This window comes from Triticum dicoccoides, chromosome 5B, assembly GCF_002162155.2.
Source record: "Triticum dicoccoides isolate Atlit2015 ecotype Zavitan chromosome 5B, WEW_v2.0, whole genome shotgun sequence".
NCBI lineage: Eukaryota > Viridiplantae > Streptophyta > Magnoliopsida > Poales > Poaceae > Triticum > Triticum dicoccoides.
Window position 1 is genome coordinate 668738697 of NC_041389.1, and position 13213 is coordinate 668751909.

Below are 13213 nucleotides of genomic sequence, written 5' to 3' on the forward strand. Positions count from 1 at the left end.
TCTGTTCATTTGTTGCTCTTGTAGGAGGCTCACGCTGGTGGTCTCATGGGACATTTTGGAGCCAAGAAAACTAAAAGTATACTCGTCGATCACTTCTTTTGGCCGCGATTGAGACGTGACATGGAACGCTACGTGATGAGATGCGAGATTTGTCACAAAGCTAAGTCCCGCTTGAATCCTCATGGCTTATATACTCCTCTATCTATTTCGAATACTCTGTGGGAAGATATTACTATGGATTTTGTTCTTGGTTTACCATGGACTAAGAGGGGGAGTGACTCGGTGTTTGTGGTAGTTGATCATTTTAGCAAAATGTCACATTTCATCCCATGTCATAAGAGCGATGATGCTTCACACATTGCAGATTAGTTTTTCAGTGAAGTTGTGCGGCTACATGGAGTACCATGCCCGATTGTGTCAGACCCTGACACCAAATTCCTGAGCTACTTTTGGAAGACCTTGTGGGGAAAACTTGGCACCAAGCTCCTATTTTCCACGACGTGCCACCCACAAACTGATGGACAGACTGAAGTTGTCAACCGGACATTTTCCATGATGCTGCATGCAGTCCTCAAGAAGAATTTGAAGATGTGGAAAGAGTGCCTACCTCATGTGGAGTTCGCGTATAACAGGGCGGTACATTCGACCATTAAATTTTTCACATTTGGACTTGTTTATGGCTTCAAACTTATTGCTCCATCGATCTTTTGCCTTTGCCACTACAAGAAAGAACCAGCCTTGATGCAAGTAAGCGTGCTAATTTCATCAAGAAATTTCATGCCCAAGCAAAGGAGAACATTGAGAAAATGACCGAATAATATACGAAGGGGGTAAACAAGAACACGAAGAAGCTGGTGTTCGAGCAAGGCGATTTGGTATGGGTACACCTTCGGAAGGACCGTTTTCCTGAGCAACGCAAGTGCAAGTTCCAGCCACACGGTGATGGACCATTTGTGGTGCTTGAGAGGATCAACGACAATGCTTACAAGATCGATCTTCCAGAAGAATATGGTGTTAGCCCAACCTTCAATGTCTCCGATCATTCCCCATACTTTGGGCCATTAGAGACGAGGACGACTCCTTCTCAAGAGGGGGAGGGTGATGAGGACAACCCAACCATGGGCACCACACCACCAATCATCAACGGTCCAATCACAAGTCGTGGAATGCAAATACATGATTAGGTGGACGCTAACTTAAGTCTATCATTTGACCTTGAAAACATGGTTGTGCCTTCACCTCCTTTGTTGTTGGTTGAACTCAGGTGCAATATTGAAGAAGGCCAAACACATTTTAGTTCGTGCAAAACAATGTTTTATGGCGAAGAAACAAAGTTAGGAGCTCATGAATAAATGAGTTGTCTACTGAAGAAACATTGTTTTGATTCTGATGAAACAATGTTTTGCACAAGTTTGGATATCCCAACTTGCGAAAGGTTTCCAAAGCTTGAGTTTTCTATTGAAGGAAACATTGTTCAACCCGAGTGAACAATGTTTGGTCGGGAACTACCAACCACCTCCAACGAGAGTTTTCCAGAAGCTACATCATTAAGTCTTGAAGCCATTTAGTCAAACAAAGTTGGTTCACTTTCACACCGAAGCTGTTTCCAGAAGCTAGGTCTCTTTCACACCTATCCAAGGGGGTTGTCCTGATTATAAATAGGCTAGCTCTTCCCTTCGTCGGGGACTTTTCCCATTTCTATCAAAGACCAAAGCCATAGACTCCTCCTGAGATTGGAGAGCTCTTGTTACCCTTATTCTCGTGATTCCTTGAGAAATTGCTCCTAATTCGTGCTCCACGACTAGATCATGTTGTGTGGGTTAGAGTTCGTGGTTTCCCTTGCGGATTGCACCTATCCCGTGCTCCACGACTTGAGCATGGTTGTGTGGGGTAGTATTGCGGGTTGTGGATCGGCAAATGTTCAGATTGCAAGCTTCTGTGAGCATCCTCCTCATCGGGTCATAATCTCTTATTTCCATTTTCCGGCTGCTTGCAGCTAGTTATCCCCATCCATTTATTGACACTACGCCGTGAAGATCGGACCTCCCCTTGAACACCCTCTTCTCCGAAGACGGTGCCGCCTCATGCGCTAAAGACCATCCATCATCATCCTTGGCATAGGACCTGAGATCAGGGCCACACGAGCCATCGGCCGGTAGTCCGCCCTCCGGCTGCACCCGCCCCCCACAGCCCTCGCTCGGGAGCGACATCCTCATCCCCCATTCCCTTCCTCGGCCACTGGCCGGGGCGGGCGATGCGCGCCATATGGATCGGTGCTCCACTCCAGCTTCTCCATCGCCCTTGCCGGCTGCTGCTGCAGCTCAGCCTGCCCTCCGCCACGGCTCCCTGAACCACGTATGCGCTCACACGGCGACCGCTCCACCGGGTACATGGTTTGAAGTAAAGTTATCCGAGAATGCAATTACGATATCCTGATTCCTCTGCCGACAGTTCAGTGTTACGTAGTGAGCACGACCAAAATGAGTTTGATAGCATAGCTAAAACCCAGCTAAATCAAGTGAGCTTATATATTCCTTCCTTCCCATCTAAGGCTTAGGTGATACTTCCTTTTTTATAAAGAGAACTTTCAAACTAGAAACTACGCAAAAGGCAAGAGCTGCCACGAGAGAAGGAGCCATCCCTCCCTCCTCCCGGCAACCCTCACAGACAGGCCTCACACCCAATGCAGACGTCGAGGAGGTGACCTGGAAGGTAAATGCTGCCATGGCAACAACATTCAGACACCAAACATGAAGAAGAAGACTCGGGACGCGGAGAAATAAGGCCAACTCGAACGCATGATTCCAAATGGTCCACCTGCGTCAGTTTGGGGTTCAACGGACACAAAACACGACCCAACGCGCGGGAGCAAACGAACAAACGTCCATTTTTCGTCTCGTTTTGACCCTTTCCCAGCCCAAATTTGTACTGTGTTTGCTTCAAAACGGGCACACGCGGACGGGTGGGGCACGTGCCCTTGTCCTTCCCTGGCCTTCCCATGAGGGACATTGACGCCCCTTTTCTCTTCTCCTCCCCCTCCCGTCGTGTAACGCCCCGGTTTCGATGCGCCAGGTGTCTGCCAGTTATTCTCCGTCGTTGCCATGTCATTTCCTTGCGTGTTGCATTTTGCATCATGTCATCTTATGCATTGCATTGCATGCGTGTTCGTCTCATGCATCCGAGCTTTTTCCCCGTTGTCCGTTTTGCAATCCGACACTCCTATGTCCTCCGGCGTCCCCCTTTTTGTCTCTCGTTGTGAGCGGGTGTTAAATGTTCTCGGAATGGGATGAAACTTGGCGTGTGGTCTTATTATAGTGTGGATAGACCGCCTATCAAATTTCGTCGCATTCGGAGTCCGTTTGATAGCCCAACCCTCATCCGTAGCGGCACCCTTGCCGGTTTATTCGTCGGATGTTTTCGGTCTCCGAAAACCCTTTCCGGGCTGCACTTCTATTCTCTCCCCTCAGCCCAAGCACTCTCTTCTCAGCCCACCTAGGCCTGCCTAACCCCCCCTCGCGATCAGATCCATCGGATCACGATCGGAGGCTCCGTAATGCCCCCAAAACCCCCTCAAAACCCCTAACCCTAGACCCCTGCCTACTTAAGACGCCCCCTTGCCATTTTTGGGCACCCCTAGCCCTCCACCTACCTCTAGCCGCCGCCCCTCATCGTTTTCCGCGCCAGCCCGCTCCTCTGCCGCCAAGTGGCACCACCAGAGTGGTCAGCCGCCGCCAACCGGTGCTCCCGGCCTCTCCTGCGCCTCCACGTCGCCCCAGCCCCGCTCCTCGTCAACGCAGCCCGCGGAACCCAGGTGCGGCCCGCCCCGGGCCCGATCTGGGCCACGCTCCGGCCCGCGCGCGCCGCCGCTCGCCCGTCCCTGTGCCCCGCCACCCGCAGCTGCAGGAGCCTGGCTCCCCGCGAGCTGCTCCGCCTCCCGAGCGCCTCGCGCCCCGTCGGCGTCCCTCTGCCGCAGATCCCCTCCTCCGGCGCACCAGGTCGCGCCGCCCGCTGCCGTCTCCTCCTTTCCCTCTCCTTTTCTCTCTCCCTCATCTCCTTGTTTCTCTCTACAGGAAGGCGGCGGCGCCGCCGGAGCTTCCTCGCTGCCATCCCGTCGCGTGTTGCCTCCGGATCCGGCCAGAACGGGTCCGGAGCGACCAGATCCGGCCTTCCCCAGCGCCCTTCGACCACCCCGCCGTCGCTGCACCCTCGCCGGCGCTTGAACTCTGGCGCCGCCGCCGCCTGGCGAGATCGGGAGGAGCCCGATCCCGTCCCGCTGCCCGTTGACCGCGTGTGCCCCGTGCGTGGGCCGCATCCCCCTCCGGCCCAGTGGGTCGCAGCCCAGCCTCCCTGGCCCAGCAACCCCACCTCCGGCACGCCTCGTCCTCCGTCGTGCTGGGCCGAGCCCAGGGTGAGCAGCCCGTCTAAACCCCGCCCCGTGCGCGTTTTACTATTCGACGCATGTTCAGTTTTTTTGGAAAAACTGCTAAGTCCTTGATATTTGCATATTCTGGTGCCCTGTTTGACATGCCATAACTTGCTGCATACTGCTTCGTTTCGTGCGTATAATATGTCAAATAGTTCTCCTCGACGAGTACTTCATTTCATTACATTGCATCATGTTCTTTTGAGTTCATCTTGATGCCCGAATCATCATTGCAAGAGTGCATGTTGCTGTTAATCTGCTGAAACTGTTATAACATGCTCATTTGTCATTTTTGCCATGTTTGATGTGTGCATCCTATGAGGTTGATGTCTACATGTGTTTTAATCTATGCCATGCCATATTCACAGAGGTGCAATCCATGTATTTTTGAGAGTTGTGTGCTGAGTGCATCAAGCTTGTTAAGGAGGGTACTTGCTGTTACTGTTTTGCTAGGCTGAATCTGTTATTTTGTGATACCATGTAAACCTGCTGCTACAAGTCATTTCGTGCATAATCTGGAGATGTTCACTAAGGGTGTTTTGTGATACATGTCATGCTCTATCCATCCATGCCTCTGGTTGCATTTATAGCTTGCTCTAGATTGTTGTAATCTTGCTCCAAAGTTGCTAAATATTGTTGCTATCAGCCTGTTAACTTTAAGTTCAACGTTGCCATGATTGTTGCTAGTGATCCATGCACCCTATGAACTTGATCTTGACATGCTTAGCTTCATAAACATGTCTTCTTACTGTTGGTTGCCTTGCCATGCCATGTATTGCTCTGTAGTGAGTGGTTCAAGCTCACCAACATGCCTACTTATTGTTGTTCCTGCCATGTATGAATCTGTCATATAACTTGCCATGTTTACATGGGTGCCATTATATCTTCTGACCCTTTTTGCCTCATGGTCAGTAAGGGACTTTTATTCTATGCAATTAGTAGATTCATGCCATGCCTTTGTTTACCCTGTTGAGTTCCTGTAACATATTGTTTGATAGCTCTAAACAATGCTACCTGATGTTATTTCTGTAAAGTCTGAAACTGCTATTATTTGCAATCTTGTCATGTGTGTTTGAGCATGTTCTAGTGATTTCTGGAGATAGCTCATTGTTCATGTTTTGTTATGCCTTACATGTACATCATGTACATGCCTTTTTTATTATGTTGGGGTGCTATAGCTTGTTGTTTTGATGCTTGCAAGATGCCTAGTTGCTGTTTTGGACAGATTGTTGTTATGCCTTGTATAGAGTGTATGTGTTGAACCGTTGCTCCGTTTTGAGTGTGCTCTATATGAAACTTGCTTAGAATTGCATGTATTTTCATATTATCATGTTGAATCCTTGTTTTGAGGTGTTTGCTTGATGTTTAAATGCCTTTGGCATCAATGCCATGTTCAACTTGTTTTGCTCATATCTTCTAGGCCGTAGCTCCGAATCTAATGAACTTTATATGTAACTTGACTAGAATCTCGTGTAGATCATTTTGGTGCATTTTAACTTGCTGTTTAACAACTTGAACATAAGGTTTATTTAGATCTGGACCAATTTTGAAATTTGCATATGAGGACTTACCGGAATTGTTATATGTTGTTCCCGGCCTCATTTAAACTTGCCTTGATGTGTTTCTCTTGGTTGCATCATCTCTTGCCATGAGTAGCTTCATGTAGCCTTGTCATGCATCATGCTTGTTGTGCATCATGTCTTGTCTATGTGTGGTGTCTTTACTATGTTGTGTGCTTCTTTCCGATAGTTCCCGTTCCGTTGCGATCGTGAGGATTCGCTCGGCTACGCTTGGTTCGTCTTCGTGGCTTCATCTTCTTCATGGACTCGTTCTTCTTCCGTGCGGGATTTCAGGCAAGATGACCGCTACCTTGGATCTCACTACTATCATTGCTATGCTAGTTGCTTCGTTCTATCGCTTTGCTGCGCTACCTATCATTTGCTCTTCAAGCCTCCCCATTTGCCATGTCAGCCTCTAACCTTTTGCACCCTTCCTAGCAAACCGTTGCTTGGCTATGTTACCGCTTTGCTCAGCCCTCTTATAGCGTTGCTAGTTGCAGGTGAAGTTGAAGATTGCTCCATGGTGGACAGGATTTATGTTGGGATATCACAATATCTCTTATTTTAATTAATGCATCTATATACTTGGTAAAGGGTGGAAGACTCGGCCTTATGCCTGGTGTTTTGTTCCACTCTTGCCGCCCTAGTTTTCGTCATACCGGTGTTATGTTCCCGGATTTTGCGTTCCTTACGCGGTTGGGTGATTTATGGGACCCCCTTGACAGTTCGCTTTGAATAAAACTCCTCCAGTAAGGCCCAACCTTGGTTTTACCATTTGCCTCACCACCACCTACTTTTCCCTTGGGAGTCGCTCTCTCGAGGGTCATCTTTATTTTAGCCCCCTGGGCCAGTGCTTGTCTAAGTGTTGGTCCGAACCGGGCAGACTGTGGGGCCACCTCGGGGCAACTCAAGGGTTGGTTTTACTCGTAGGCTGACCTATCCGGTGTTGCCCAGAGAACGAGATATGTGCAGCTCCTATCGGGATTGTCGGCGCATCGGGCGGCTTTGCTAGTCTTGTTTTACCATTGTCGAAATGTCTTGTAAACTGGGATTCTGAGACTGATCGGGTCTTCCTGGGAGAAGGAATGTCCTTCGTTGATCGCGAGAGCTTATCATGGGCTAAGTTGGGACACCCCTGCAGGGTATTATCTTTCGAAAGCCATGCCCGCGGTTATGTGGCAGATGGGAATTTGTTAATGTCCGGTTGTAGATAACTTGACACCATATCCGAATTAAAACGCATCAACCGCGTGTGTAGCCGTGATGGTCTCTTCTCGGCGGAGTCCGGGAAATGAACACAGTTTCTGGGTTATGTTTGACGTAAGTAGGAGTTCAGGATCACCTCTTGATCTTTGCTAGCTTCACGACCGTTCCATTGTTTCTCTTCTCGCTCTCATTTGCGCATGTTAGCCACCATATTTGCTAAGACGCTGCTGCAACCTCACCACTTTACCCCTTCCTTTCCCATTAAGCTTTGCTAGTCTTGATAACCATGGTAATGGGATTGCTGAGTCCTCGTGGCTCACAGATTACTACAACAACAGTTGCAGGTACAGGTTATGCGATGATCTTGACACGAGAGCGATGTTTGCTTGTTTTGGAGTTCTTCTTCTGCTTCTTCTTTGATCAGGGGATAGGTTCCAGGTCGGCAGCCTGGGCTAGCAGGGTGGATGTCGTTTGAGTTTCTGTTTGTGTTTCATCCGTAGTCGGATGTTGCTCTTAGGTAAGATGATGTTGTATTCGTGTGGCATTGTATGCCTTTTGTATGTATCCCTATCTATTATGTAATGTTGATGTAATGATATCCACCTTGCAAAAGCGTTTCAATATGCGGGTCTATCCTTGGTGGGACCTTCGAGTTCCTTTTGGATAGGGTCGCATATTGGGCGTGACACGTCGCCCCTCACCTCCTACCCCTGCAATAGTCGTCGCCGCTCATTTTCTTGTCCGTACCGCTGTCCGGCCCGGCCGCCCAAAGCACGGCTACCAGATTTGTGCCTTTCTCGCCCTAGCACCGGTGGCCAACCGATAGATCTGCGGCAATGAGATTTGCCGCATTCGGCAGCCAGCGATTGCGCCTTGCCATGAATTGGCCTTGTACCGGACCGCACAGGCCCAGCAATGCCTCCGCGCCGCATGTAGGTATTGACTCCGCCGCTAGCCGCTCAGATCTATCCCATCGGCGGTTCGCCGGTAAAGACCCTCCCGGCCGTCGCCCGGTCTTGGCGCTGGCCAGCGACTCGTCGGCTCACCGTTGCCACTCATAAAGTGCGACGACTGTCCGCGGCAGGTCGTGCGTCGTGTTTCTACCATGCCAGAACATCCCAGATTGGTCTTCTTCAAGTGCAGAAAAGATGGGGTGTGTACTTCTTTTGATTCGGCTGTGCTCCTTGGTTCGATGCATTTTCGGTAACTCATTGCTTAGAGCATCTCCAGCCGCCCCCAACAGGCCCCCCAGGGCGACTTTTTTAGCGCCGGCACCCATAAAACCCCCCAGTCGCGCCCCCAAGACGCCGAAATCCACCGGCTCGGCCCGCTTTTGGGCCCGGTGATCCCATGCCGAACCCAGCATACTAAGGGGCGCTCGATGTTGGGGAACGTAGCATGCAATTTCAAAAAAAATCCTACAATCACGCAAGATCTATCTAGGAGATGCATAGCAACGAGAGGGGGAGACTGTGTCCACGTACCCTCGTAGACCAAAAGCGGAAGCGTTAGGTTAACGCGGTTGATGTAGTCAAATGTCTTCATGATCTAACCGATCTAGTACCGAACATATGGCACCTCCGAGTTCAGCACACGTTCATCTCGATGACGTCCCTTGAGCTCTTGATCTAGCAAAGGGTCGAGGGAGATTTGCATCAGCACGACGGCATGGTGACGGTGATGGTGATGTGATCCACGCTGGGCTTCGCCTAAGCACTACGACGCTATGACCGGAGGAGTAAACTATGGAGGGGGGCACCGCACATGGGTAAGAGAATAACTGATGTGCTATGGGGTGACCCCCATATATAAAGCAGGGGAAGAGGAGGCCGGCCACCAAGGGGGCGCGCCATGGGGGCGTGAGTCCTACTAGGAATCCACTCCTAGTAGGATTCGCCCCCCCTTTTCCTTTCTCATCGGAGGGGGAAAAGGAAGGACAGGGAGAGGGAGAGGGAGAGGGGGCCGTGCCACCTCGTCCTTGTCCTATTCGGGTTCCCTTGGAGGGGCGCGCGCGCCACCCCTTGCGGTCTCCCCGCTCTCTCTCTCCACTAAGGCCCATGTAGGCCCAATACTTCCCCGGGGGGTTCTGGTAACCCCTCGGTACTCTGATATATACCCGAACCATTCCGAAACCATTCTGGCGTCCGAATATCATCGTCCAATATATCAATATTTATCTCTCGACCATTTCGAGACTCCTCATCATGTCTGTGATCTCATCCCGGACTCCGAACAATCTTCGGTCACCAAAACACATAACTCATAATACAAATCGTCATCAAACGTTAAGCGTGCGAACCCTACAGGTTTGAGAACTATGTAGACATGACCGAGACATATCTCCGGTCAATAACCAATAGCGGAACCTGGATGCTCATATTGGTTCCTACATATTCTACGAAGATCATTATCGGTCAAACTGCAAGAACAACATACGTTATTCCCTTTGTCATCAGTATGTTACTTGCCCGAGATTCGATCGCCGGCATCCTCATACCTAGTTCAATCTCATTACCGGCAAGTATGTTTACTCGTTCTATAATACATCATCCTACAACTAACTCATTAGTCACATTGCTTGCAAGGCTTATAGTGATGTGCATTACCGACAGGGCCCAGAGATAGCTCTCCGATACTCGGAGTGACAAATCCTAATCTTGATCTATGCCAAACCAACAAACACCTTCGGAGACACCTGTAGCAAATCATTATAATCATCCAGTTACATTGTGACTGTAGATAGCACACAATGTGTTCCTCCAGCATTCGGGAGTTGCATAATCTCATAGTTAGAGGAATATATATAAGTCATGAAGAAAGCAATAGAAATTAAACTTTAACGATCATTATGCTAAGCTAACGGATGGGTCTTGTCCATCACATCATTCTCTAATGATGTGATCCCGTTCATCAAATGACAACACATGTCCATGGTCAGGAAACTTAACCATCTTTGATTAACGATCTAGTCAAGTAGAGACATACTAGGGACACTCTGTTTTGTCTATGTATTCACACATGTATCAAGTTTCCGGTAAATATAATTCTAGCATGAATACTAAACATTTATCATGATGTAAGGAAATATAAATAACAACTTCATTATTGCCTCTAGGGCATATTTCCTTCAGTCTCCCACTTGCACTAGAGTCAATAATCTAGGTTACATAGTAATGATTCTAACACCCATGGAGTCTTGGTGCTGATCATGTTTTGCTCGTGGAAGAGGCTTAGGCAACGGGTCTACAACATTCAGATCCATATGTATTTTGCAAATCTCTATGTCTCCCTCCTTGACTTGATCGCGGATAGAGTTGAAGCATCTCTTGATGTGTTTGGTTGTCTTGTGAAATCTGGATTCCTTCACCAAGGCAATTGCTCAAGTGTTGTCACAACAGTTTTTCATTGGACCCGATGCACTAGGTATTACACCTAGATCGGATATGAACTGCTTCATCCAGACTCCTTCATTTGCTGCTTCTGAAGCACCTATGTACTCCACTTCAGACGTAGATCCCGCCATGACGCTCTGTTTGGAACTGCACCAACTGACAGCTCCACCATTTAATATAAATGCGTATCTGGTTTGTGACTTAGAGTCATCTAGATCAGTGTCAAAGCTTGCATCGATGTAACCATTTACTACAAGCTCTTTCTCACCTCCATAAATGAGAAACATATCCTTAGTACTTTTCAGGTATTTCAGGATGTTCTTGACCATTGTCCAGTGATCCACTCCTGGATTACTTTGGTACCTCCCTGCTAAACTTATAGCAGGGCACACATTAGGTCTAGTACACAGCATTGTATACATGATAGAACCTATGGCTGAGGCATAAGGAATGAGTTTCATTTTCTCTCTATCTTCTGCAGTGGTCGGGCATTGAGTCTGACTCAACTTCACACCTTGTAACACAGGCAAGAACCCTTTCTTTGACTGATCCATTTTGAATTTCTTCAAAACTTTATCAAGGTATGTGCTTTGTGAAAGTCCAATTAAGCGTCTTGATCTATCTCTATAGATATTGATGCCCAATATATAAGCAGCTTCACCGAGGTCTTTCATTGAAAAATTCTAATTCAAGTATCCTTTTATGCTATCCAGAAATTCTATATCATTTCCAATCAACAATATGCCATCCACATATAATATTAGAAATGCTATAGAGTTCCCACTCACTTTCTTGTAAATACAGGCTTCTCCAAAAGTTTATATAAAACCATATGCTTTGATCACACTATCAAAACATATATTCCAACTCCGAGAGGCTTGCACCAGTCCATAAATGGATCCTGGAGCTTCCACACTTTGTTAGCACCTTTAGGATCAACAAAACCTTCTGGTTGCATCATATACAACTCTTCTTTAAGAAATCCATAAGGAATGCAGTTTTGACATCCATTTGCCAAATTTCATAATCATAAAATGCGGTAATTGCTAACATGATTCAGACTGACTTAAGCATCGCTACGGGTGAGAAGGTCTCATCATAGTCAACTCCTTGAACTTGTCAAAAACCTTTCGCAACAAGTCGTGCTTTGTAGATAGTAACATTACCGTCAGTGTCAGTCTTCTTCTTGAAGATCCATTTATTTTCTATGGCTTGCCGATCATCGAGCAAGTCAACCAAAGTCCATACTTTGTTCTCATACATGGATCTCCCATCTCAGATTTCATGGCCTCAAGCTATTTCACGGAATCTGGGCTCATCATCGCTTCCTCATAGTTCTTAGGTTTGTCATGGTCTAGTAACATGACTTCCAGAACAGGATTACCGTACCACTCTCGTGCGGAACATACTCTGGTTGACCTACGAGGTTCGATAGTAACTTGATCTGAAGTTTCATGATCATCATCATTAACTTCCTCACTTATTGGTGTAGCCATCACTGGAACTGATTTCTATGATGAACTACTTTCCAATTCGAGAGAAGGTACAACTACCTCATCAAGTTCTACTTTCCTCCCACTCACTTATTTGAGAGAAACTCCATCTCTAGAAAGGACCCATTCTTAGTAATGAATATCTTGCCTTCGGATCTGTGATAGAAGGTGTACCCAATAGTTTCCTTTGGGAATCCTATGATGACGCATTTCTCCGATTTGGGTTCAAGCTTATCAGGTTGAAGCTTTTTCACATAAGCATCGCAACCCAAAACTTTAAGAAACGACAGCTTAGGTTTCTTGCCAAACCACAGTTCATATGGTGTCGTCTCAACAGATTTAGATGGTGCCCTATTTAATGTGAATGCAGCCGTCTCTAAAGCTTAACCCCAAAATGATAGTGGTAAATCGGTAAGAGACATCATAGATCACACCATATCTAATAAAGTACGGTTATGACGTTCGGACACACCATTATGCTCTAGTGTTCCAGGTGGTGTGAGTTGCGAAACTATTCCACATTGTTTCAAATGAAGACCAAACTCGTAACTCAAATATTCGCCTCCGCGATCAGATCGTAGAAACTTTATTTTCTTGTTACGATGATTTTCCACTTCACTCTGAAATTCTTTGAACTTTTCAAATTTTTCAGACTTATGTTTCATTAAGTAGATCCATATCTGCTCAAATTATCTATGAAGGTCAGAAAATAACGATACTCGCCGCGAGCCACAACACTCACCGGACTGCATACATTAGTATGTATTATTTCCAATAAGTTAGTTGCTCGTTCCATTGTTCCGAAGAATGGAGTCTTAGTCATCTTGCCCATGAGGCATGGTTCGCAAGCATCAAGTGATTCCAAAAGCCCATCATCATCGAGTTTCTTCATGCGCTTTACACCAATATGACCTAAACGGCAGTGCCACAAATAAGTTGCACTATTATTAAGTTTGGATTTTTTGGCTTCAATATTATGAATATGTGTATCACTACGATCGAGATTCAACAAAAATACACCACTCATCAAGGGTGCATGACCATAAAAGATATTACTCATATAAATAGAATAACCATTATTCTCTAATTTAAATGAATAACCGTATGACATCAAACAAGATCCAGATATAATGGTCATCC